The sequence below is a fragment of the Schistocerca americana genome, chromosome 8, assembly GCF_021461395.2.
Source record: "Schistocerca americana isolate TAMUIC-IGC-003095 chromosome 8, iqSchAmer2.1, whole genome shotgun sequence".
NCBI lineage: Eukaryota > Metazoa > Arthropoda > Insecta > Orthoptera > Acrididae > Schistocerca > Schistocerca americana.
The window spans coordinates 25,899,606-25,927,183 of record NC_060126.1 but is presented as its reverse complement, the minus strand read 5'-3'; positions in this window follow the sequence as shown (position 1 = coordinate 25,927,183).

The window sequence follows — 27,578 nt, the reverse complement described above, 5'->3', positions numbered from 1 at the left end:
GATTCGCATAACATCGTGAGAGATGAGGGGAATTTGTGTTTCGCAAGAACAGTGCTTTCTAAAGCCAGTTTAATTTGTGGACAATGTTTTCTCTTTCAAGAAAGTCTATAACATTCGAACTTACAACGCGCTCAAGAATTGTGCAGCACATGCAGTCTCGGGCGCTCACCGACCTGGAGGACGTGTCCCCGCAGAATTCCAGCTCCAGCTGCTGCTGCCGAGGGTGGTGGTCGTGGCGTTGGTGGTGGTGGTGGTGGTGGTCGTGGTGGGGGTGGTGGTGTTGGAGGTCGCGGCTGTGTAGCGCCATGAGCCGGCCGAGCCGATGCCGCTGCGCGCTGCGCCCACCACACACGTGACACTCGCGACGCGGATGCGACTGCGGCCGCGCCACGTGGACCCCCCCACCACGCGGGCCCAAGGGGGGCGTGGCCGCGGCAGCACGCATGCGCCGGCACGCCCCCACGCACAGCCACTGCCCAACAGGCTCCCGGCTCCGCCCGACGAGTCCGGCGAAAAACTGCTGCAGCAGCCCAAGTTTCCCCGGACACGCCTCGCGTTTCCCCCAGTTACAGCTGCCCACTTGCTGTGACGTTGGCGGTTGAGTCTGGTCGAGCTTATTCCGAGCCTGGCGGGAGCTTGGTGGCGCCTGGTTGCAGCTCCTGTCTCCGAGGTGCAAGGGTGCCCGAGAGACCATCTCACAGACTTAACCTTTTCTACTCATATGTCTACGTTTACAGCAGGGCGGTCATCTCAGCCTGCAGGCTCGCGCCTACGCTCGTAGCTGCCGTCTCGCAAACTCGTAGCTACAAAGTAGGTGCACTGGAACAGACATTTGGTGCAGCGAGCAGGCGAGTTCCCACTGTCTCGCACTGGTCGTGAAAAAGGCTAGCCTACACGACATTACATTGCGAAATCATCTCGCGAAGCTGATTCGATGAATTGTCAGCTACTTTACACTACGACATTAGGTTGCGTAACTCAATTCGTGAAACCAGTTCTACGAAATCCCTACGTGTCTGCATGAACTCAATACTCAAGCAAAGAAATAAAAGACTTTTCTGCAAGAAATTGATGTGGAAAACCCGAGAAGTTATTTCAACCATCTCAGAGCGCCACCAGAACAGTCCGCGTTTCTTCTTAATAGAGTTAATGATGCGACACGGAAGGAAGATTAATGCAAGACGCATTCTCACCAGAAATGAAACTACAGATCACATTGCGTTTTGTTGACTTGTGGAGATTCATATTCGACTTTACCGCAGATGTTAACTGTTCCACAGTCAGATAGCTATATTAGTTGCTTGTACAGGGTGAAAATTATTGAACTGTGTAAAAAAAAAAAAAAAAAAAAAAAAAAAAAAAAAAAAAAAAACGTAAATTAGTTACAAACTAGAGCGTGCACACACTTTATTCAACATGTAAACGCCACTACAGATTTAGGTAATGACATGACCGATATGCCTGCCATCATTGGCGATGATGTGGCTCAGACAAATCGCGAAATTCTGTATGGCCCCGCTGTAGTGTGATTACATTAGATTAGATTTAGATTAGATTAATACTAGTTACATGGATCATGAATAAGATATTTCGTAATGATGGGGAACGAGTCAAATTTTCCAATACATGGCATAATTAAGTTAATTTAACAACATAATTAAGTTAATACAACAACTTTTTTTCTCTTAATTTATATCTAAAAATTCCTCTATGGAGCAGAAGGAGTTGTCATTCAGAAATTCTTTTAATTTCTTCTTAAATACTTGTTGGTTATCTGTCAGACTTTTGATACTATTTGGTAAGTGACCAAAGACTTTAGTGGCAGTATAATTCACCCCTTTCTGTGCCAAAGTTAGATTTAATCTTGAATAGTGAAGATCATCCTTTCTCCTAGTATTGTAGTTATGCACACTGCTATTACTTTTGAATTGGGTTTGGTTGTTAATAACAAATTTCATAAGAGAGTATATATACTGAGAAGCTACTATGAGTATCCCTATACCCTTAAATAAATGTCTGCAGGATGATCTTGGGTGGACACCAGTTATTATTCTGATCACACGCTTTTGTGCAATAAATACTTTATTCCTCAGTGATGAATTACCTCAAAATATGATGCCATATGCAAGCAATGAGTGAAAATAGGCGTAGTAAGCTAATTTACTAAGATGGTTATCACCATAGAACATAGATGCTGTCGATGACATCCTGAATGGCTGTTTACAGATCAGTAATGGTTGTGGGGTTATTGCTATACACCTTGTCTTACAGCCCCTCAGAAAGGAGGCGCATGTGTTCAGGTCCGGAGAATAAGGCGGACAATCGAGGCCCATGCCAGTGGCCTCTGGGTACCAAGAGCCAGAATGCGGTCCCCAAACTCTCCTGCTTCGATGGGGTCGACCTCCGTCTTGCATGAACCACATTTTGGCGAAATAAGAAAGAAAGGTCACTTTGCATAGTAGGATGAAACCACCTTCCAAAACCTTCACGTGCCGTTCGATAGTCATCGTGCCATCGAGGAATATCGCAACGATTATTCTGTGACTGGAAACTGCGCAGCACATAGTCAACCGTTGAGGGTGACGAGACTTCTCGATCGCGAAATGCGGATTGTCATTCCCCCAGATGCGCCAATTTTGCTTATTGTCGATCCCATCCGAATGAAAGTCGGCTTCGTCGCTAACTAAACCGTGCGCATGCTAATTCCCATCATGCCCCGCGGCCAACCGTGCAGTTTGAACGGCCTAACGCAAACCATTCAGAACATATGGCGATTTTATTTCATATAGTTCAATAATTATCATCCTGTATTTTTGTAATTCATCTGTGTACGTACTTCTAATGGAATGACTTTCGCTCTTCAGCCCACATATCGTCAGTTCATACAGGTTCAGGTCGCGTGGGACTATCTAAAGTACAGCAACACGTCACTGCTTCGTTTTTTGTCGTCAGCATCATTGAAATCTCACAAAGACCTATGCCCAACAGGTGTCCATGAAGCGAGAAATTTGCTCCGTACTCCACCTTATAATCAGGTATGTTGAAAAAAGGACTTAAAACGGAAGATGAAACGCAAATTAAATTTTGATAACTGATTTAGCAAAAGCTTTGTTTCCGTTGAAAAAATTTAAATAATATTTCTAATTTACCGTAACAACTGTCCGCCATGTTTATGGAAAATAATCAACACAATATTGCTGTCTTCTTGCTATCTAGTTTCGAAAAATTTGCTTCATTATTTTGAAGTGGTAAGAGAAATAGCTGTATAGCTGTATCCGACAGAACACATGTTTATTATTACCACTTTTAGTTCAGATAGCGACTAAAAGAAGAACTTCTAGCGCTGTACGTTACGTTCAGCGCCAAAGAGAGGCCTGTCAGAGGATACTCGTATGCGACATCTCAAAGAATATTCATGGAACATTCATGAAATGAACTTCATAAATTGATTTTCGTTAGAGCAGGCAAAACATTTTGCTTCTTAGCACACGCCAAGTGGAGGAAAAGTGTGGCTATGCTCTGGTCCTGCGATGCTCGTAAGCAAGAAAGGAAGAAAATGCAAAGGTGAAAATATTATGATGAAACAATCTGTGACAACGAATGATCTATGACGAAAGCATAGATCATTCGTGGTCACACTCGGCCCATTCCCCTTCCTCGCTGCCTCACTCCCTCGTAGCTGCCGTGGTCACGAGTAGCGGCCGAGCTTGACGCCAGTCTGACTGTCTCTAATCTACATTTCTACTTTGCAGGTGCGTGGCAAGACAAAGCTTGTCATTGTATCCCGTTCCATTCTCTTGTTTTGCAGAAGAAGAACAACACTGTATTATAAGGGACTGCAACAGGAACTGTAAAAGTGCCCTTATACGCCGATTAAAATTACCATGTGATTGGTGTTTCAGCTGGTCGAGCTGTAGTAGCCAGCCGTCATAGTATCTAGAGCGTCACGTGCTCGCTATGTTGCCTGTTTCGTACATCGCATACAGCGTGGCAACATTGCCCCCTGTCACTGGAATCTGTCAACCACAAAGTTATTTTAATCGGCGTATTGTATTGTCGTTACACCTCCATAACTGAGTGCTCTGTGTAGAATACGACTGTCGATATTTTTAAAAATATGGGGAATCCGCTATATCGATATTTAAATAAATACCATTATCGGTCGTCGACTTATCGCTATATATTATTGTTGTACCGATACATCAATAGAAATAATATCGATGTATCGGTCAAAAAATATCGGCTCCACGTAGTAAATATACTGCCAGTTTTAGAGCTGTGTATTTAAGTACTGATTTATTATTAGATATTCTGTACATCAACAAGCTAGCAGCCTGCTTACTGCCCTTACAGAAAAAATTGAAAAGCAAACGATGCACGTTCTCACTTGGAGATAATCATTTTGCTAACAATGGTAACTGCATGTAAGTGTCAGAGTGAAAGATGTCCGATGGCTCTGTCGTTCGGTTTCATTACATATCGGATTTGTCCACTTCATGTCGACTTCCCTGTTTTCTAGTTTCTGCAACCGCCAGCGATCTAGCAGCTGTAGTGTCAAAATTGTGTGATGAAGTTAAATGTTGCACCTTCGGCTAGTAGCACCGAGTGCCGTTTATGTCACGTCTCCGCCCAATCGCAAAGACTAATCTTGTCATTTACATTTTTGTTGATCAGTTTCAGAAGCTGTTTTGGAGGAATACAGATGTGAAGAAATTGCACACTAGTTGCGTTAAAATTTTTTTTAACACAACTGATAATCTAGTTCTTCAAGTCAGACATCTCGTTATTCCATTCACACCGCCACCCTCCCCTCGTCCCCCCCCCCCCCCTTTCATCCACTGCAATCCATACTTGTTTCATACAGTCAAAGAGAAACGTGATGAATGCTCAAAAAGTAGTAAGACTCCTTCATACAATGAAAGTAAAATTATGTTCTACTACAATTTCAAAAGAACAACATCAAATATTTTTCGAAAATTGAGAAAAAATGTAATATAAAATAAAAATATCGGCGGCGATTTTGCCGTTTCTGTATCGATATATTGATATATCATGGGGAAAATATCGCCGACATATACCGATATATTTTGCATAACATATCGATATACCGTTATTTCACCAACAGCCCTAGTGTAGAAGGCTGCCATACGGAGGACCGGGCTTCGATTCCCGGTACTCACAAGGATTTTTCCATGGTAACAGGGCTAGTTAAGGGTCCAATGAGCCTTTTGAGGCCAACTGAGAAGCTACTTGACCGATTAGTAGCGGCTCCACGGTCTGGAACGTCTGCAAAACGACCGGGGGAGCTGTGTGCTGAGCACACGCCCATCCATACCGTATCCGCATGACTCCGCGAGGCAGAGGATGGCACGCCGACCGGTAGACATCCCTCGGATCATCACGTCCTGGACGAAGAGCTCGCTTTATAGTGTCGTAGGTGCGAGTCGCGCGCTCGCAAGTCCACTGCAAGCTAGCCTTCCCTCTAGTAGTGCAGGTTGCACGGGTCAGTCTAAGCGGCAGGCGGAGCGAGATCGCAACCTTTAACAGAGGTCGTCGGCGTAACAGGAAATGTGTGGCACTGCAGCAGCCGCGTCGAACTGCCAGGCCACAGTTCGATATCGCTGCGTGGACCAGGCTATAAACAGTATTTCGCAGCTTAACAACTGGTTACAATTCCAGTTCCGTGACGGCTTATAACGTCACAAACTTTTACACGAAATTTTCCCGAAGTAATGTAGGTGTCAGACACCTCTGGATAATGTATTGATAATCATACAAAGATCATTATGTGTTATTAGTATAAATAGCAGTGAAACAAGCGAACCTCTCTCTTTTGCTCTGCTCTTTTGCTCTTTTCGTCTTTGCTCTCTTACCATTGTGTTTGTCTCTCACGGTTAGCCTGATTCATGTAATGCAATTAATTATACGGATTTTATGGAGTACTCATAGACGATCTTTCTTGGACTGTTACTTAATTATCTGCAACTGTAACTGTGTCAAGTGCGTGCATATGAATACCGCGTGTTTCATGTAGAGCATGTTTTGTTTTATATGTCAGGCATAAAAAAAAGTTTTCTGTGTGGAATAGAGTAAGTTATCTTTTATTTCTTTAAAATATACTGTTAAAGTTTAATCATATTTCTTTTACAGACGTGTCAGTCCTTTACAGACCCATAATTATGTGTGTTTTCTTAAATACGGAAGCATATCTTTTCGTTATTATGCTTTCCGTGTGCCATTTAATGCGCCTTAGTATTTTTGTTTGTGAAATACGATAGAACATGCAATCATTTTAATATTACGAAGTCAGATGATTAATTTAATACTAATTTCCACAATTAAATTCACGGTCAGTAACAAATTTTACCAAAAGTTTGCTCTCCAAGATAAAACTGTGGGCCGTTGCTACTTTCAGAAGAAATTGCATAAACTTGTCCAAACGTTCAGAATTAAGTCAGTCATTTAATGGAAGAGGCCCCACTTTCTTTTAACGTTGCTGCCATTGCTTTTCATTCCAATATAAAAATAGTTCACAACCCTAAATTGCATTCCATATTGATTTCAAGTAAAATAATTAAATCCCAACTAACGGACAGTGACGTTAAAAGCTCACCTACCGAGGAGCATCTAACTGTTCGCCCAGGAAACCGCCGAAGATGAGTCCGAGATGAGACCGGAAGCCTACCTACAGCGCAAGGCATCGCCACAGAGAAATGTCTACGCCGGTAAGAAGACAGTCATATTCTCCGATTTGGACTTACAAAGAGGCCGCGACGTTCGGATCACGGATTTACTTCAATGTTGGTACGCTCTTGGCTTACTACTTTGACGATTTTGAGAAAATCGCAGGAGCCGTTTTAAGCGTCAGTGATGTACCGGTGCGTTGCGACCCTGAGCACCAGATGGTGTGGTCAGGGTTCAAGTTCCGTAATCGGTGGATTGCTGGATGGAGTCCCGTTCATCTTTCTGTTTTGATTCATATTTTTTTCAACACTAGTTATATTACATAGTACATATTACATTTGAAAGACACCTGTATTTGCATTAACATTCATTGAATTGCCAATGTTGTTTGGATGTATACTAATGTTTATTGTTATAAAAGGTATTATGCGACTTTCATTTCTATAGGCTAGCTAAAAACTTTATCAAGCGTCTACAAACTTCTCAATATTTGATTGATAACGGACGAGAAATTGCTTCTCGTAAAGACAATATTAAAATGCTTGGTTTCATATGAATGCGTGGTGTATGCTCTTTTGGACATTCGGTCGTACGTCGCCAATTTTCCGACAATGTACCGTACGCGTGGTTTGCACCAGATGTTGAAAGAACCATAAATTTTCAAACATGTCAACTACCTTTATTTTTACTTAGAAACTTTGAAGATTCCTTGTGCGAGAGGGAAAATTACGGTCATTCAAAGTAGTAAATGCCGTTTTCACTTGTGTTTTCCGTGTCTGTATGAAAATATCATCCTGCAGCTTGTAATGTCGGAAGCACATCCGACGAATAATCGTGCAGTACTCTCATATTCTGGCATATTGTAACTCATTATATTATTGAATAAAGTTATTTACACCTTTATTTATCGATGTATGACTTGGGCCTTCCAAACCTGTCCCTCGTCCTTAAAACATGTATCTGCAGATCGAAGCATCCAAGTGCAAAGCAGTTCTCGGTAGCTTACCTGATTGCATATGTTAGGGGTTTCGGAAAGCACGACAGGCATACATCTTCAGCAAAACTTTATACATTTCATCGTTTACTTGTCGATAGCTAGGGTATTTGTTGTGATAATAAAAATTAGTCAAAGTAGTCAAAAAAGTCAAAGCAAGTAGTCAAATTCAATGAAAGTTAATGCAAACATACACTCCTGGAAATGGAAAAAAGAACACATTGACACCGGTGTGTCAGACCCACCATACTTGCTCCGGACACTGCGAGAGGGCTATACAAGCAATGATCACACGCACGGCACAGCGGACACACCAGGAACCGCGGTGTTGGCCGTCGAATGGCGCTAGCTGCGCAGCATTTGTGCACCGCCGCCGTCAGTGTCAGCCAGTTTGCCGTGGCATACGGAGCTCCATCGCAGTCTTTAACACTGGTAGCATGCCGCGACAGCGTGGACGTGAACCGTATGTGCAGTTGACGGACTTTGAGCGAGGGCGTATAGTGGGCATGCGGGAGGCAGGGTGGACGTACCGCCGAATTGCTCAACACGTGGGGCGTGGGGTCTCCACAGTACATCGATGTTGTCGCCAGTGGTCGGCGGAAGGTGCACGTGCCCGTCGACCTGGGACCGGACCGCAGCGACGCACGGGTGCACGCCAAGACCGTAGGATCCTACGCAGTGCCGTAGGGGACCGCACCGCCACTTCCCAGCAAATTAGGGACACTGTTGCTCCTGGGGTATCGGCGAGGACCGTTCGCAACCGTCTCCATGAAGCTGGGCTACGGTCCCGCACACCGTTAGGCCGTCTTCCGCTCACGCCCCAACATCGTGCAGCCCGCCTCCAGTGGTGTCGCGACAGGCGTGAATGGAGGGACGAATGGAGACGTGTCGTCTTCAGCGATGAGAGTCGCTTCTGCCTTGGTGCCAATGATGGTCGTATGCGTGTTTGGCGCCGTGCAGGTGAGCGCCACAATCAGGACTGCATACGACCGAGGCACACAGGGCCAACACCCGGCATCATGGTGTGGGGAGCGATCTCCTACACTGGCCGTACACCACTGGTGATCGTCGAGGGGACACTGAATAGTGCACGGTACATCCAAACCGTCATCGAACCCATCGTTCTACCATTCCTAGACCGGCAAGGGAACTTGCTGTTCCAACAGGACAATGCACGTCCGCATGTATCCCGTGCCACCCAACGTGCTCTAGAAGGTGTAAGTCAACTACCCTGGCCAGCAAGATCTCCGGATCTGTCCCCCATTGAGCATGTTTGGGACTGGATGAAGCGTCGTCTCACGCGGTCTGCACGTCCAGCACGAACGCTGGTCCAACTGAGGCGCCAGGTGGAAATGGCATGGCAAGCCGTTCCACAGGACTACATCCAGCATCTCTACGATCGTCTCCATGGGAGAATAGCAGCCTGCATTGCTGCGAAAGGTGGATATACGCTGTACTAGTGCCGACATTGTGCATGCTCTGTTGCCTGTGTCTATGTGCCTGTGGTTCTGTCAGTGTGATCATGTGATGTATCTGACCCCAGGAATGTGTCAATAAAGTTTCCCCTTCCTGGGACAATGAATTCACGGTGTTCTTATTTCAATTTCCAGGAGTGTATGTGCCTTTCATCATATTACCTTTGAAATGCAATATGTGTGAAACAACGACTAATGTTGAAAACATATTGGAGAAAAACATGAACGGGACCAATTATGGAGTTTGAACACTAACCACATAACCGCCGCCATCTCGTGTTCAGGGTCACAACACTTGCAATTTTTTCAGTAGTTGTAACGTTTATGTGTATGCATGCGTGATACTGCTTTTTTTTAGAAGAGCACCTTTATGGTCAGCAGACATATCAGCGACGCCTCATCGGCTGCCGTCCTTGTACGAAACTCAAAACAGCCACATTGACTGGCGACAATATCACGCTACAACAAGCCTGGTTTCGCTGGCTACGAGATTATACGAACATATGCAGAGGACTTTATCCGATTAGAAAAGTTTGCTTCAAGGATTCCGTGGTTTAGAAGGACACAGTGTCGAGCAAATCTTCTAAAAGTTGTAAATAAGTTACAAAATTTAATGCCTTGTCCCTGTCAAAAAAGTAATTATCTAACCTATCTTTTCCAGGATGAAAACGTAAAAGAAGAGTAATCTGTGTTGGGTAAATTTTCAGATGACGCAACAACTTGACATAACGGTGCAAGTTGAGCATCTTCTGCAGGCCTTAAGTCACTCACAGGAGAGGCTGCTTAAAGAGCTGGGAGGAAAAGATCATGGCAAAGGAGAAGTAAGGTAAGCGCCGCCGGCATTCCATGCGTTTGAAAAATGGACAAATGACATCGCACGGATGGGACAGCTTTTTACGGCGCAGAGACGAACAGGTGATATAATGCAAAGAGCAGTTTCGCTGTCGAGGCCTGGAGCATAAATGTTTGGTGTAGTACAACAGTTACTTCCGGACAAGGGTCCGAGCGCACTGTGCTACACAGAGAGCAAAGAAAAACTAACAAAATACTTCAGAAGTAAAGTCCTAGTAGTGGCAGCTCGCCATATATTTTACGGACCATACAAGAAACAATAACAAACTCTTAAGAAACCAGTCACTATGCTGAATGGTCTTACCAGAAACTGTAAATTTAGATCTGAAAATCCTGAATGTAATCTGTCATATGTGGACATAGCAGTGACGGAAATAACACAAGTTCCTAACGTGTAGTTCAAGAAACAACCTAACTAGGTTACACGACGCAACACCAGAACAGACAAAACATACATTAAGGCCCCTAAACAATGGGGCAAACGAAGTTTTTAAAAACAAAATTTCAATGCTCCATGAACATTAAACGGAAAAAGTAAGTAGGAGTACAAAAATCCCCTTAATAACGGTCGAAATGCGAGATCAGTTATAAATACAGCTAAGTAAATTAAAATCATGTGTCAGGAATTTCATTACACTTGCTAGGGAAGTATGCTATTACAAAGAATGAAATGTTTTAATTGCAGTAAAGAAAGGCATAAGGCAGAAGTATGTCCACAAAAAAGTACGCAAATTAAGTGTAATAGTCTAACTAAGAAATTCGAAAAAAGGAATTCGAAAATAAGACATGTAAAATAGTATCCAGTGATGCTAAAGCAGTAACGCTAGACGTAGATGTAAAGGGGAATAGGGTACAATTCTAACTTGCTACGGGTTTTTCCAAAACTGTAGTAAATAGGTCAACTCATTAATTTATATGTTCACCCCAGTTAAGCAAGTTTAAGGATGTGATGTCAAGCTATAGTGATCAATCAATTAAAATAAAGGACAATCGGCTGGTAATGATCATTACGAGAAAACAGTAGTCTAAGCAATACTTATAGTGATGCAATCTCAAGCAGCTACAAACCTCATAGAATTCGACGTCTTTGTAAAGATTGTGCTTACAGTGCATCATTTAGCAAAATAGATAAAACTAACAGATGAGAACGAAGAATTTGCAAAGCTTTGTGCAAAGTGGAGAAGAATTTTTAATGAAACGCCAGGAACGGCTACAGGATGCAGATAACCTTGAAACTGAAACACGTATGTTGTGTGGCGGCGATGGCGAGGCATTGCAGAGTCTCTGACCAGAGAGCCATTTATCGTGGCTAGTCTGCGCTTGACCGCGCGAGAGTTGCGAGCGGTACTCTGTCAGTAGTAGTCGTGCAGTACAGTTGCGAGCAGTAGTCTGTGGGCAGTCTGTGAGCAGCGCAGTCTGTCAGTAGCAGTAGGCCAGTGCAGTCTGTCGGTAGTAGCAGCCCAGTGCAGTTGTGTGATGTAATCTGTCGGCAGTAGTGGTCTAGTCCTGTCACGGTCGCGAGCGGGACGCAGTCGCAGCCGTCGATGTGGGTCTCTGGTCAAGATGCTGAATGAGGTATATTGTCAATTAAGCTGCATTGCGCACATCAGATAATGTAAAGTTTATTTATTGTAATTAATTTTCAACAAGTGCCCCAATAATAATTTTGATTTCAAAGCAATATTTTTAACAAAAGAACTATTTAATTGAACGAACGATTTCCTTCCATTTCCTTTAAAGAAAAGTTTCAATTAAAATTCAAAAAAAAAAAAAAATTACTTGCGATGCAGTTCCTCCAAGCTATGGCAAAAATAATAAGAGCAGATACAGCTTTAATAAGGTAAGAATTTCAGTTTAATTAATGAACAGGGCCTAAGATCGACATTTCGATCTGTTTGTGTTTTCATTGTCACTGAGATTTTATTATCACTGAATTGACTTTCATTTTTTTGTGAGGAACTTATACTTGGGTCAGATTGCTAATTTTTGTTTAATTGTCATTGTCAGTAGATTTCATTGCGGGAGGTTACGCTTGGCTCCCATTCATTTAATATTTCTGTCTTTTAAAATTTCGGTGGGGAGGTTACACTTGGCGACACCCAGTCCAGGATCGTATTTCGTTGAGAATCTTTTGAAAAACAGTCAGATATCTGCTCTTATTTGCTTAGATATAATTAGAATTTGGGGCAACGCTTTTACTAATTTTGTGACTTTCTTTCTACAGGTCAACGGCAATTCGTTGCTCTGTTGTATTTGTGTGTTGCTTTTGCATTGTGCTTATTTGTTTTGTGAATAATTGTGACTATTGCAAAAATGCCGCGAAAGACTGTGAATAGTGTATCGCGAGGTATTATGAACGAAATTACCGACTTAAACAACGTGACCGATAGTAATTGTGACAATCCTGCGTTCACTGACAATCAGTGCGTTCCAACCATTAATAATGATGTAGACCTTAATGATGAACAAACGAACTCGATTGTGTCTTCTGTCGATTTGACGACAATTGATGACGCGGGGCGCACTATTGTAATGAGCGCTGCCCAGCTTAGTACACCCGGTTTGGAAAATTCAAATAATGTACAGACAAATTTTTCTAATGAAAATGGACAATGTACTGAAAGTACGACGGATCCATTTAATTCCGAAATAGTGACCGACAGTGTAAATCCGACTGGCAAACCTTTGTGTAAATCTCAGAATAACCAAATGGTTACAGAAAGCGAGACAATTCCAGATCCACCATTAAACAGCACAGCGAATAGAAATGCTAATCTTGTGTCGGATCCAATTATGGCATTGTTGCTACAAATGAGTAAACAACTTAATGAAAATAGTGTTAATTCCAAACAACAGAGTGAAGTTCTCAAACAACTTAGTGAACAGGTCAAACAAGATAACGAAAAACTCAAACAACACTTAAACGAAAAATTAGACGACAATTCCAGACAGTTAAATGAAAAATTAGACGACAATTCCAGACAGTTAAATGAAAAATTAGACGACAATTCCAGACACTTAAATGAAAAATTAGACGACAATTCCAGACAGCTTAGTGAACAAATTAGAGCCGTTGCCGCGCAGTGCCATGACACTAAGGAACAGTTGCGCGTGGAAATTGAGGCTTGTTCAAGAAAAAGTAGCGAAGAAATTAGGTCTTTTGCTCAGGAATTAAGGGAAATGCAAACAGCTACAACAGAAACACTTAGACCGGAAATTAGTACAGTCGCTAAACAATGCTCTGAAAAAGCTACACAATTACGCGACGAGCTTAAAGCAATGACAGCAGAACTTTCGCGCACAATGGATGAAAAGATCGACGCGAAATTCGACCAACAGAACACTCAGATTGACGAACGCTTTAATCACCATATACAAAACAGTGATACGCGTTTCCGTAAATTTATTCAGGATCAAAACAAAGTAAAACGACAAGTAATGGAAACAATCACTGCTCAGAGACAAGAAGACAAACGTAAAATGTTTGCGAAGGCAAAAACGTATGTAGACAATAATATTGCGACAGTGTCCGACGAAATTAATACCATCAAACAGTCCAACACAGAATTACGTGACGAAATTTCGGATCTTAAATCGAAAACAGACACATACACAACCGATTTTCAAACAGTGACCGACAGACTCGAACAATTAGAACTAACACATGATTCAGATGTCGTCAAAGTTGTCGTTAAAAAACTGAACGAAACTACACGTAAATTGCAAAAGCAGATTAATGCCTCTGACACTAAGTCTGATGAGCAGGTAAAAATACTGACTGAAAAATATGATGAATTGGCCAGTCGTATTGATGTTATCGAAAATACTAATGACAATAAGTCAGACGATACTTCACCGGTTTCATTTAATCGAACACCGGAATTCCAAAATCTACAGCAAGAGGTAACAGAGATAAAAAATATTTCCGTTAATAACACATCACAGCAGACGCCACTTTACGAACATTTGTCAGACTTACGCAGTGCGTATAATTTGAGCAATTTACAGCAACTACGCGACTTAAAATCCGAAAAGCCACGCGACTTAAAATCTGAAAAGCTACGCAACTTGAAATCCGAAATGACACAGACGAACAGATTCACACACAAACCTGAACGTGTTATCAAATTCAGTGACGAGAACGTTGATTATAAGCAATTTGCATTTGTAAGAAAATGTAAGGAATTTAATAATGGCAGAACACAGATACACGATTTGCACTGTATACGACAATTTATTTTTGTACTTTCACCGCTATTACCTGTAATGGAGAAACTAGCTTTGAACCTGAGGCGACAATTTGCTATTGTATTTTCATCAGCATTACCTATTATGCAGAAACTGGAATTAGCAAGAATACAGCGATTTACTTTTGGAATTTTACCGCTATTGCTTGCAACGCAAAAGCTAAAATTTATTTGCAGTGCGTAAAAGACCTCAGGGGATTCATTACGCTTTAATGAATATGTGCCGTAGCGTGCATAGGGCCCCGAGCTGTAGTAGTGCTGTTTCATCTTTAGTTTTCTGCACTGCTGCCTTCTCTTCTACTATCCTTTATATCTATCAAAACTGCTCTTTAACTATTGCTCTATGTAGAACTAAGAATATGTAATGAAAACCCGATATGACAAATCTTTTACCAAATGTGACAATTTTCATTAGGCACTCGAGAAATGACAACTACGAGAACTTTAATAACAGATAAAATCGTAATCATCAGTATGTACAAAATTTTCGGCAGTCGCAACCACATTTTAGTAACAATAGATGTTTTTCACTACAACAGCATGAAAGTCAGCCGCTTAGCATACCTAACCAACAATGCAGTCTACAAGGTCAACCAAACTTTAATGTTTCGCCGCGTGCACGTATAGTCCCAGATCCAACAAATAGTAACGCACGGCAGCAAGGAAACAACTACGTATAGAAAACACAGTATTTCAATTCCTATCGCAATGCACCGTATAGGAATGACTATTACGACAGACGTAAAAATAATGAGCACAATTATCAGCGTACATTTAATAACAGTCTATCTTATCAGCAGCAAGAACATTAGCAACAACAAATAATCATGAATGAACCAGGCAATATGTATCATCTATAGCGTAACACGTCAGTAAGAAATAACAGAGCAGTTCAAATAGTCGAAATGCCACAGCATCCTCCCGTAAATAATAGCACGTACGACAGAATTTGACCAGACGGTACAGGTTGCATATTCCAGTAACGTAAGCAATAATTTAGACACGCAGAATCTTGTTCACGAAAATGTTATTAATTTTGACGCCATCCGACACACGTTTGCATTAAAGACAGAATCACGACGTACGTAGACGACATTCTCATTGCAAAAACTAACTGGTTTGAACACAATCTGATTTTAGAACAACTGTTGCAAACTTTTCATGCACAAGGACTCACAGTTAACCTCAGTAAATCGCACTTTGGCAAAATGTCTATAAAATTTCTTGGACATGTAATTTCAGCAGAAGGCATTGCGCTGATCCGGAAAAACTTCAAGCTCTACGTGACATTACTATTCCTACGACAAAAAAACAACTACGCAGTTTTTTGGGCTTAATTAACTTTTTTCGTAAATTTATTCATCACTCTGCTTTAGACACACCCAGATTATGCCAATTAACATGTAAAAACAGTATTTGGTCTTGGGATAAGCAAGCACATTCTGAATTTGTGAACCTGAAACATGCTTTGTTGAATGCTCCACTTTTATCGCACCCAGACCTTACCAGAAATTTTTCCATTGCCACCGACAGTTCTAACACCGCTTTAGGCGTACATATTTTTCAGGAAATAGAAGAAGATGGCTCTACAGTAATTAAAAACATCGCATTTGCAAGCCGCATTTTGTCACCCGCTGAACGAAATTATTCCGTTACAGAACTGGAAACACTATGTGTTGTATGGGCTTTCACGAGATTTAGGCACTTTCTTTATGGCAGACATACCACCGTTTACACAGATCACAGAGCTATACAATTTTTACTTTCGGCTAAATTCACTCACGACAGGTTGAGCACATGGAAACTTTATTTACAGGAATTTAATTTTACGATTGTTCACATTCCCGGCACACAAAATGTTATAGCAGACGCACTATCGCCTTCTCTGAGCAACAATCAGCAAGACGTAGCAACCAACTTCTGCAAAGCAAATTTCAGTGTCATGTACATTCAACAAGTTGCATTTGAAAATTTTATTTCGTCGTCATTACAGGACATAGCACAAGAACAAAATAAAGACAACGTGTGGAAAGAAATTAAACACCTTTGGCAAGATAGGAATAATGTTACGATTAGAAACCATTACACTGTACGCAATGACATTCTGTTTCGCCGCTCTCATCCTGACAGCAACAACTGGTTATTATGCATTCCTGACGAACTGGTTAACAAATTAATCTGGTACACTCATTTAAGTTACGCACATTACGGAGCACGAAAGTGTTTTCTTATACTGAGACAGAACTGTTATTTTACCAACATGGAGAAACGTATACGTCGAGTTTTAGCGTCTTGTAAAATTTGCCAGAAAACTAAGTCAGACACCACTTCACATATTCCTCATTTATATCCCATTATACCTGTTAAATTAAGACATATGGCCGCTGTAGACATTTTTGGTCCTATTCCGAGAACTAACAGAGGTTTTTGCTACATCTTTGTCGCTGTTGAGCTCACTTCAAAATTTGTTACTTTCACTCCGTTACTCAAAGCTACTGCTAAAACTGTTTCGAAAGCATTTGTAAAACATTTTCTATTTCATGTAGGGCATGTGATGAAAGTAATTTCTGACAATGGATCACAATTTCGTTCTGCTACATGAACACGTATGTTACAAGCTAGAAACATTTCTCCGATCTATATATCCAAGTACCATGCTTCTTCGAACCCCTGTGAAAGATTAATGAAAGAAATTGGCAAGCTGTGTAGAATATACTGCCACAAAAGACATATTGATTGGGACACACACATATTCTCATTCCAAGATGTAATTAATTCCATTCCAAATGAATCCACTATGCTATCTCCGTCTGTTATACTGAAAAACGTTGAACCACCAAACAAAATTAAAGAATTAGTAAACTTCCATACCTGTCGTCGACTAAGACACCACGAAATAATTGACATTGCGCTGAACAACATCAAACGTGCCGCAGAGCGCCGGAGAAGACAGCAAAAACAGGTTTGTAGACGCCGAGACTTTCACATTGGACAGAAAATATTAGTACGTACACACTATTTATCCAGCAGAATAAAAGGTAAGTGCAGTAAATTTGAACTTCTATACTCAGGTCCATATCGGATTCGCAGCATCCCTCACCCCAATGTCGAAACTTTGAGAACCAGAAAATCGAAAGGCAACCACCATTGGTCAAATATTAAACCCTTTATTGAATGAAGACACTTTATGATTCAACACACTATGATGCCATTTACTAATTTTTTTATGACCACTTATGCAATTATATTCACATGACTAATTACTGATGATTATCGTATTTTTTCTTGGCAAGTGCCCGGCAAGGTAAGGTTAGCAGGTCGCTCTTCTTGTCGTTACACATCAGACCGTGCACATTTTTCATTTTTTTGTGTGTACGATTGTTTTCATGTTTTGTTTATATGCACTGTGAAATAGTTAAGGTATAACACACCAGTTGATTTTGACATTCTTTTTGCCCTATGACATCTCAAGATCGTGACTGTTTTACGTTTTTTGCTGCTGCATTGTATTATTCTGTGTACATTTTTGCATCTGAACTCTGTCAATGTCTTTGACATATTACGTTTTCTGTCATGTTATGCTGTATGGTTAATTATGTCACCATAAACCAGTCATTATTTAGTGGTTATATGATTTAAATGCAAAACATTAATCTTTGTTCATCAATTTCAGAAAGAAATGATGCGTGTAAGAAATAACTTCAACAGAAATGGGAATTTCACCTACGGAATAAACGAAAGAAGATGGAATAACTTTATGAGGAAGAGTAAATGGATCAGGATTAACAAGCATTAACAAGAATATACTATACTCATCGTAGAATAGCAGTCTTAACTAATTTTTCTTTCAGAATAAAAGGTGATTGATGCAGCCTGTCAGACAGAACTACACATCTTAGTTTTAGTGATGAAATATGCTAGAGATAAGGAATAGTTGTGTAATGAGTAATGAAGTGATTTTTTGCAGATGATAATGAATGCTGATGAATAATGATGAAGAATATGCTACTATGAATAATGAAGTTTTTCTTTACAGGTGATGATGATACTGGAGTTTCGATGATATGGATAATGAAGTTTTCTTTGCAGATGAGGATAATGTTGAAGTTATATTTAGGCTATGTGGTTATTTAAGTATTTGTTGCAGTTCGTTTTGACAGCAGGTGTTATATTGCACAGTATAATGACTGAAGGTTTTGGAAAGGACAGCTATGGAACACATTTTTTATACACATTTCACTACCTGTTAATTCGAAGTTCACTACTTTTCACCATAAAATGCATTTCTCTTTTCAGCTTAATAATCCATTTTTATATATTTTGCAGGAGTAATTATTTATGAGATTAATGTGCTATAAGCATTTGTTCATTAAATCTATGAATGTGGTTACATATACTCTACTTGTTTCGTAATCTTGCCACAGCTGACTTATGACGGATGACGTTACACATTTTCATTTATACCAACAAACCAGAAACAATTTTTTTTTTTCCTCTTGCTTTCCCCTATAATTACCCGACACAATGCATTGCTAACAAAAAATTTATTAACAGACCCAAATAATGATACCAGTTTAAGAGAGTTCTGAGTAATGCTGATCAGCAATGAATAATATGTCACTTGGAAAATGATTAATTAGTTATGCTATGCTTTGTAATTGGAAAAGAATGCGATTGTTTAATAATGCTTTGTAATTAGGAAAAGGCTAATGATTCTTACTATTTTGAAATGACAAATGATTAATTATGCTTTGTAACTGGAAAAAATGAGATTACTATTGGAATGACAAATGATTAATTAACTATGCCATACTTTGTAACTGGAAAAGAATGCGATTGTTTCATAATGCTTTGTAATTAGGAGAAGGAAATGACAAATGATTAATTATGCTTTGTAACTGGAAAAGAATGTGATTGTTTAATAATGCTTTGTAATTAGGAGAAGGCTAATGATTATTACTATATTGGAATGACAAATGATTAATTAACTATGCTATACTTTGTAACTGGAAAAGAATGCGATTATTTAATAATGCTTTGTAACTAGGAAAAGAAGGCTACTGATTCTATAAACATTTTTCTGTAATACTACATACATGGTACAGAAATGTTCAATAACTGGGCTATGAATGCCGCAAACTACTAATGTAATGGCTAATGAAGACTGGTATGTGACTTAATGTCCTTCCACTACTGACCTAACTACCCTGGATTACTGCAATATCCATTTTGTCCTGTCTATCCTAGTGATCATGGAGCACTATATTTGGTTTTGCACTAATTCTACGTTGGTGTGCCTTGTAAGAGCGTGGTGTTGACACGACATGCTGTCCACCACCGTGAGCGATGGAGACGTTATTATGGTCCCACTTTTTGGTGTACCTAATGTACTGCCAAAATGAAAACATGGAATATTACTACGACAGGTCAGTGTCTTGGCTACGCTGATAAATTCTGATGGGAAAAGAACTTCAAATTGTGTCACTTGGTGTTGTGCTTCTGTGGAAAGATATGGACTTTCAGAACAGCTGTGTGCAATCTAAAGTGCTACAACCATGATGCAATCCTTCCCTTTCCTATCCTAATAGTGAAAATCATTTTTTTGCTAACATCATTTATGTTCATGGGCTATACATTTTTTTCGATTTGCTGAACTCCAGTGCGAGTACACTTATGTCACTTGTCGACATGATTTTTTTGCCATTATGTTTATTTGTTGTGAACTTGCTAAAGACATTTTTTCGATTTGTTCTGAAGTACAGTATATGTGCACTTTTGTCTTTTATATTGTATATACATTTTTATTTTGATGATATGTTCTGAACTACAGTGCATGTGCACTTATGTTATGTGTTAATATGTTTTCTACTGAACTTCAGTGCCTGTGCACTTTTCTCATTTTTCAATATGATTTGTACTCATTCTGTATGTTCAATACTTCAGTGCGTATGCACTTATGTCATTTGTTACTCATTGTATATACATTTCGCCATTTGCTGATATGTTCTGAACTGCAGTGCATGTGCACTCATGTCACTTGTCAACATGATTTTCTGCCATTCTGTTTATTTGTTCTGAAAATGCTACAGAATTTTTTCAGTGCGTGTGCACTTTATCTGTCAAATAATTTATATATACAGTTTTCTGATTTGCTACTATGTTTTGTACTCACATTTTGTCCTTGTTTGAAATGTTTTGTACTCGGTGCATGTGCACAACATATTATTCATGTATCTACATATTCTGTAAATTGTAGAAGTTGATTAATCAAAGAAAAATTTTGCCGCGCTTGGCATGTCCAAATGACTCACCATCGCTGCCAAATTTTTGCCCCCCCAGTGGAGGGTTATGAAACACGTATGTTGTGTGGCGGCGATGGCGAGGCATTGCAGAGTCTCTGACCAGAGAGCCATTTATCGTGGCTAGTCTGCGCTTGACCGCGCGAGAGTTGCGAGCGGTACTCTGTCAGTAGTAGTCGTGCAGTACAGTTGCGAGCAGTAGTCTGTGGGCAGTCTGTGAGCAGCGCAGTCTGTCAGTAGCAGTAGGCCAGTGCAGTCTGTCGGTAGTAGCAGCCCAGTGCAGTTGTGTGATGTAGTCTGTCGGCAGTAGTGGTCTAGTCCTGTCACGGTCGCGAGCGGGACGCAGTCGCAGGCGTCGATGTGGGTCTCTGGTCAAGGTGCTGAATGAGGTATATCGTCAATTAAGCTGCATTGCGCACATCAGATAATGTAAAGTTTATTTATTGTAATTAATTTTCAACAAGTGCCCCAATAATAATTTTGATTTCAAAGCAATATTTTTAACAAAAGAACTATTTAATTGAACGAACGATTTCCTTCCATTTCCTTTAAAGAAAAGTTTCAATTAAAATTCAAAAAAAAAAAAAATATTACTTGCGATGCAGTTCCTCCAAGCTATGGCAAAAATAATAAGAGCAGATGCAGCTTTAATAAGGTAAGAATTTCAGTTTCATTAATGAACAGGGCCTAAGATCGACATTTCGATCTGTTTGTGTTTTCATTGTCACTGAGATTTTATTATCACTGAATTGACTTTCATTTTTTTGTGAGGAACTTATACTTGGGTCAGATTGCTAATTTATGTTTAATTGTCATTGTCAGCAGATTTCATTGCGGGAGGTTACGCTTGGCTCCCATTCATTTAATATTTCTGTCTTTTAAAATTTCGGTGGGGAGGTTACAAAACCCAACGCAATGCCAAAGATTTGCAAGACTAGATCAATACCCTACACAATACATTAGAGGGTCAAGTAGGAATTAAGTACTTTAGAAAGGAATTACGTAATTGAAACCATTACTAACAGTCAAAGGGCTATGCCCTTAGTAATAGCAGAAAACCCAATTACGAAATGCACATTCCATAATTGCTAGCTACCCCATGCCGAGCGCAGAAGATATAATGTCAAAATTAGATACAGAAAGATAGTGTTCATGCAGTGATTCGACAGATATTTATCTTCAATTGGCACTCGACGAAGAAAGCCACAAAGTCATGCTCATTAATATATTATCTTGGCTCTATAAAGACAATAGATTACTTTTTGGAACAAATTCTGCTCAGGCATTGTACCTAGAGGAATTAATCAGAAAGATTCCGGGGGCAGCAAATTACGCAGATGATGCAGTAGAATCAGGAACGCTTAGAAAAAACAGGACTGTGTGTTAATAAGGGAAGAATTCTCCTTGTTTCAAGAACAAATATAATATATAGATTAAGTACTATCAGGATAAGCTCCAAATCCTACCACCAAACTTTTGCAAGCGATCGAAAGCCTTACAGATCGAAAAAAATGAGACATTTGCAATCGATCTTTGGTCATATTGGATATTATAGAAAAGTCAACCCTTCAGCAGTCACAATAGCCTATCTGCTACATAACTTGCTAAAAAAAAAGGAGAAACATTGTATTGGACGAAGTATTGTCAAATGGCTTTGCATAAAATGGAAGGTTCTCAGTTAGATTCTAAAGCCTTGGTAATGTAAGATCCTAAGAAGCAATTAATAATAGCAGCCAATGCTTCGAATATAGGAACTGAGGAAGTGTTATTACACAGAGAGGGAAACGCGGATAAGCCCATTGCTTTTATATCCAGAAGTTTGCATTGAATGCAACAGGGCAGCCCCCATGAAGGAAAAGAAGATATAGCCCACATATTTGCTGTAGAGTTATCATATTATTATTTGTAAGAGCACAAATTTTTGCTAGAAATCGACGACAGACATTTGGTAACGATATTCAGTTCTGCAGCGCAGATTCCGATGAAACGTTAACAAAGGTTGCAAAGATACACATTGTTATTATCGGCTCAGAGTTATGAAATAGAACGTCAGGCTTCCTCAAAACACACCAATAGAGACATCCCACACGTATACCAATTGACTGGGCTGGGAATTCTAACGTTTCGTCAGAAGTTTGTTCTCAGATCGATGTCCTGTCACACAAGATGCTAACATGGCTACCATAAGACGCGGAAGTAATGGCGGCAGCAGCAGGAAAACATGAAATACGCCTAAAGCGAAATATTTATATGAAAACGACATGGTCATTTCCTACGAAACAATTAATGCAACTTGAATTGGTGCACTTTTGTAATCTACATTATGCATTACTACAGCTGAAAGAAGTCATCATCCTCACGCACTCAGTAGAAGGAAAGGCGCGTGTAGTCATTTCGGAAGCAGTAAAACAAGAAGTATTAACACCCTTGCACAGCTGGCACTGGGGAATTTCCACTACCAAGAATAATTCTATTGCAAAAGTATAGAGAAAGCTACAGAAAAATTGTTGCCGGAAATTTCCCACTTCCATGGGTGAAGGAGCCGGAACGTTAGACTAGGACGGATCATTCCTAGGAGAACATTGGCTCATACTGCTAGACAACTGTACTAGTTTCCCGTACGTCGCAAGAATGAGAAGCACTGACGCGGCGAAAACTGCCGAAGTAATGGTTCAGATGACTCTGAGCACCATGCGACTTAACTTCTGACCTACTTAAACCTAACTAACCTAAGGACATCACACACATCTATGCCCGAGGCAGGATTCGAAGCTGCGACCATAGCGGTAGCTCGGTTCCAGACTGTATCGCCTAGAACCGCGTGGCCACTCCGGCCGACCCGAAGTAATGATGAAGGTATTTTCAGTAGAACGTTTACCCACGACCGTTGTAACTGACCGCGGTACACAGTTTTATGCAGGGGAATTTGAAGAATATTATGTGGAAAACAGAATCCAGCATCTTCGTAACCCACCATTCTGCCCTAAATCCAATCCTGAGCATTTTTGGTTACAAATGACGAAACTAAGGTATTAATACAAAAAGGAGGCTGCGCTAACGATGTTTTTAACATTTAGGGCATGGATTTTGATGACAAGTCATTTAGGGTTTATTTTCCAACAACTTATGCAGGATGCAGGTATTGTAGTGCAGAAAAATGAACTTCTATAGTGCATATAAAGTCATATTTACAGCTTTAGGGTCATGTTTTGGCCAACTTTGCCAAAAAAAAACATATAATTGTCTTATCTTTAAGCACACAAGAATAAAATAATGAAAATATTGCTCACATGTTAATGTGAGTGCCGACTGCGTCAAAAATAGACACAATTATTAGTGCAAAACTTTACTTGTCGGGGCTATAATACACAAGCAGCCTGATAGACTAGTCGTAAGATGTTGTTTTGCAGGACTGATGAAACGCTTTCGAAACTGACGAAGGTGGCTTCCGACATAAAAAGCATCGCACACGTGGTCACACTGCCCACTTTGAATACAAACTCAATCAGGTTCAACATTCGAAAAGTAAAGAGCTCCTACAGCATGAACTTGCGAGGGTTTGTTCATGATTTTGGAGACACGTTCTTCAGCATTGACAGGTAAATAATATTTTGTATACTATGTGAAGTAAAAAGTAGCACAGGAATGCACTTCATTGGGCAACAACGCTGCAGCATCGCCAAACACGGCAGCTCTGTGAAGAGAAGTGCAGAAAATGACAGCAGAAAAACGCTGTTTTTTGAACAGGTAGGTTCACCTTCAGCCGTGGAATCGTTCAAGGACTTGTGTGAGAGGATGGTGTCTTGAAACATCCCATTGCAGGAGCTGAAGAATCCACGCATAAGGCAGTTTTTGGAGAAGTACAAAACGCACCCAGTTTCAGATGAATCTACACTGAGAAAGAACTACTTATCCACCTGCTAGAGGAGGAGTTTAATAAAATACGAATTAGTGTTGTTGATGAAAATGTCTGGGTGTCCATAAATGAAGTCCCCGATGTAGGGGCCTGATAGGTTGCAAATGATGTTGTTGGTGTTCTAAACGTTACGAAGGTCTCGAAAAAATAAACAACTCGATATTTGACATTTTCTGTGACAACTCTCAGAAGCTACTATGACCGGATGGTGTGAACAGAGGTCAGGTTTTGCTGTTAGTGACAGGGAGGGCTCCTTAAATGCCTCAAGCAGCCAAGGGGCTTCAGATTCTCTACTCCAGTATGATGTAAGTCCCTTGCCTTGCATACGCGTTGCACAGAGTTGCATAAGAGGCGCGCTCAAATTACCGCGATGTGACCAAATTGATATCCTGTGGCAAGAAAATCTGTGAAACCTTCGCTACGTATGCAGAAGTTCAGGCAACAAACACCTCCACTGACTGTCTGCACTCAGCCTGTACTATGGGGTTCTTGGCTTAATGCTGCTGAGTATTACTGAACCAACTACACCTGAATAAAGATTGATGAGCTTAATAGAGATGGATCAAATGCTGTCAAATCTGTCTAAGAGGTTTTTACAGATACCTTGTCTGGAAACTTGGCATACATGAACGCCAAGTTTCGAGTGATATCGCGACCCATCGCACGACTAGAAGCTGCTGGTACTCAAGTGTGTGACGCCCAGGATACTGCTCGAGATGTGCAGATTGAGTTGGGTCGGGTTCGTGGTCAGGTGGCTGAGAAAGTGAATAACAAACGGCAAAGTGTTCCCTAACAGAATCCCGGATATTGTAAACTGTGTAAAATTAGTAGGAGTGTTTTTGGGTATGCTCCAACATTTGAAGACAGTGAACCAGCCTGGCTTGCAGTGACCTCGCCGCCTTTAAATGCTATTCTATAACGATCTGTGATGTGGAGACGAGCTTCTCCAGGTACAAAACTATCCTCCAGCGACAATCGTAATTATTTGAATATGGGAAGCCTAAAAGTAAACGTTTCAGCGGGTGCTACTCTGCAGAAATTGAATACTACGAGGACGTGTTAAATAATTTGGAATACTTGAAACAAGTGATGTGCGGATATAAAAACATCGTTTTTATTGTTTGGATGAGTGAGTGTTATAGTTATCACTATAGACTACTTCGTGTCTTTTTTATTTTATTTATTTATTTACTTATTTTTTTTTTTTTTTTTTTTTTTTTTTTTTTTTTTTTTTTACGCATGCAGACTCTTCGAATATAAGTGCTATTTAGTTTCAAACACTGCCGAAAGTAAGTATTACACACACAATTTAATCAGAATGAAATTTGTATCACGTGGTGTATAAAAGATCAACAAGAATGTTTTTACATAATTTCGTGTAATTCATATTTTTGAGGTCATATTTATGTAAGTTTTAGGAGATATATCATCTCATGTTTCGCTGTTTTTGGTCATTAAGATCCGGGCCCTATTAATCTCCTACAGAAACCTTTCCCATGAAGGAAGAACCCAACGGAGATTTTCCATAGGAAGAAGATGAAAATTGTACTTCCCCTAACAGCACTTTGTAAGCATGAAGCAACCGGTGCAAGAGGGAATGAAATTAGAAATCGTAATTTCAGCATTGACGACAAAATAATATATTCAGAGGTGGATCGAGGCAAAAAAATACAGTATCTAGCGACAGTGATATGTAAATTGAGTAACGTGACGTATGTCGTAATGTCTGAAATTGTTGTTACCTGCCGTAAGCACGTGGACCCGTTGAAGCCACCACGTGATAACGCTTTCCAATCCGGAGGCTACAAAACTTTTTGTGTTTTAGCTCTGCGACAGTGGGTCTACTCCAGAGGAGGGTAGGAGGAGTCACGGGGTGACAGCTGTCCACCAGTGGTGAGCCCCACAGCAACCACAACACATGCAGGCTGAGCCGAGCCCAGCCGTTGCAGTGCAGAAGTCACCATCGAGGTGGATATGGTCCACCAATAGCACTAGCAATAGATGAAGATTTTAAAATGAACATAGACAGTTTTGTGGTCAGAGGTTTCGGCCTGTAACTGATCATCTTCAGACCTCATCCTCAAACCATATTGGTAGGCGATGCTGGCGTTAAGAACTCCACGAACGTGAACTGCTCGGAAGAAGAAGATGCTCCTATGCTCTCCCTTGCGGGGATGTGAGGGGGGAGGGGGAGGAAGAAATAGGGATGTTGTCACCCCGAGTCACGTATTCGCAACTTCACTGCTGGACGCGGTTCTAGGCACTTCAGTGTGGAACCGAGCGACTGCTACGGTCTCAGGTTCGAATCCTACCTCGGGAATGGATGTGTGTGATGTCCTTAGGTTAGTTAGGTTTAGTAGTTCTAAGTTCTAGGGGACTGATGACCTCAGACGTTAAGTCCCATAGTAGAGTGCTGCAACGCTCCATGTTTGACCGGTCACTGCTCGCCTGTTGACGGGGGGACCCAGCCGCTCGTGTCCGGCCCCACACGACTCGGCTCGGTCACGTACTCGCCCCATGTCTGATGTCCGGATTCCGGACACGCGGATAACCGAGCACGACCGGTCACCGCTGACGTCTCACCTCGCCTCGCCCCGGCTCGTGTAGTGTAACGACGTAAGTTTTGTATAAATGGATTTTCTTTTGACATATGACCATGTGCAGACTTCGTCACCTACGTCAGTTACAACACACTTCAAAATTATTTATATTCTTTTTAAATTGTCTCAGAATGGTTCTTGAACGAAACTGTAAAACATCATTGAGTCGTATGCGCAGAATTACGTCACTCGGTCCAATTGGTTTGCGCAAACTTTTTCAATTTAGATGTCGTTTGTTTCTCCTCAGAAATTATATTAATGCAGGTTATCTGATTTAATAAATATTAGAACCACATTGAATAAACTTTCGAGATTCAAACTCACGATGAACGTTGTCAAAAATTAATAATCTTGTCAAATATATTATTAATTCATTCACATAATTCTTCATAAATAAATTCACGGAACACGTATTTAAACTTTTGTAGCATCCACTAGTTCATTATCTTCCTACATATAGACGTGAACCTGAGCCTTGACAAGACAGGACTGAACATTTACAACAAGATTA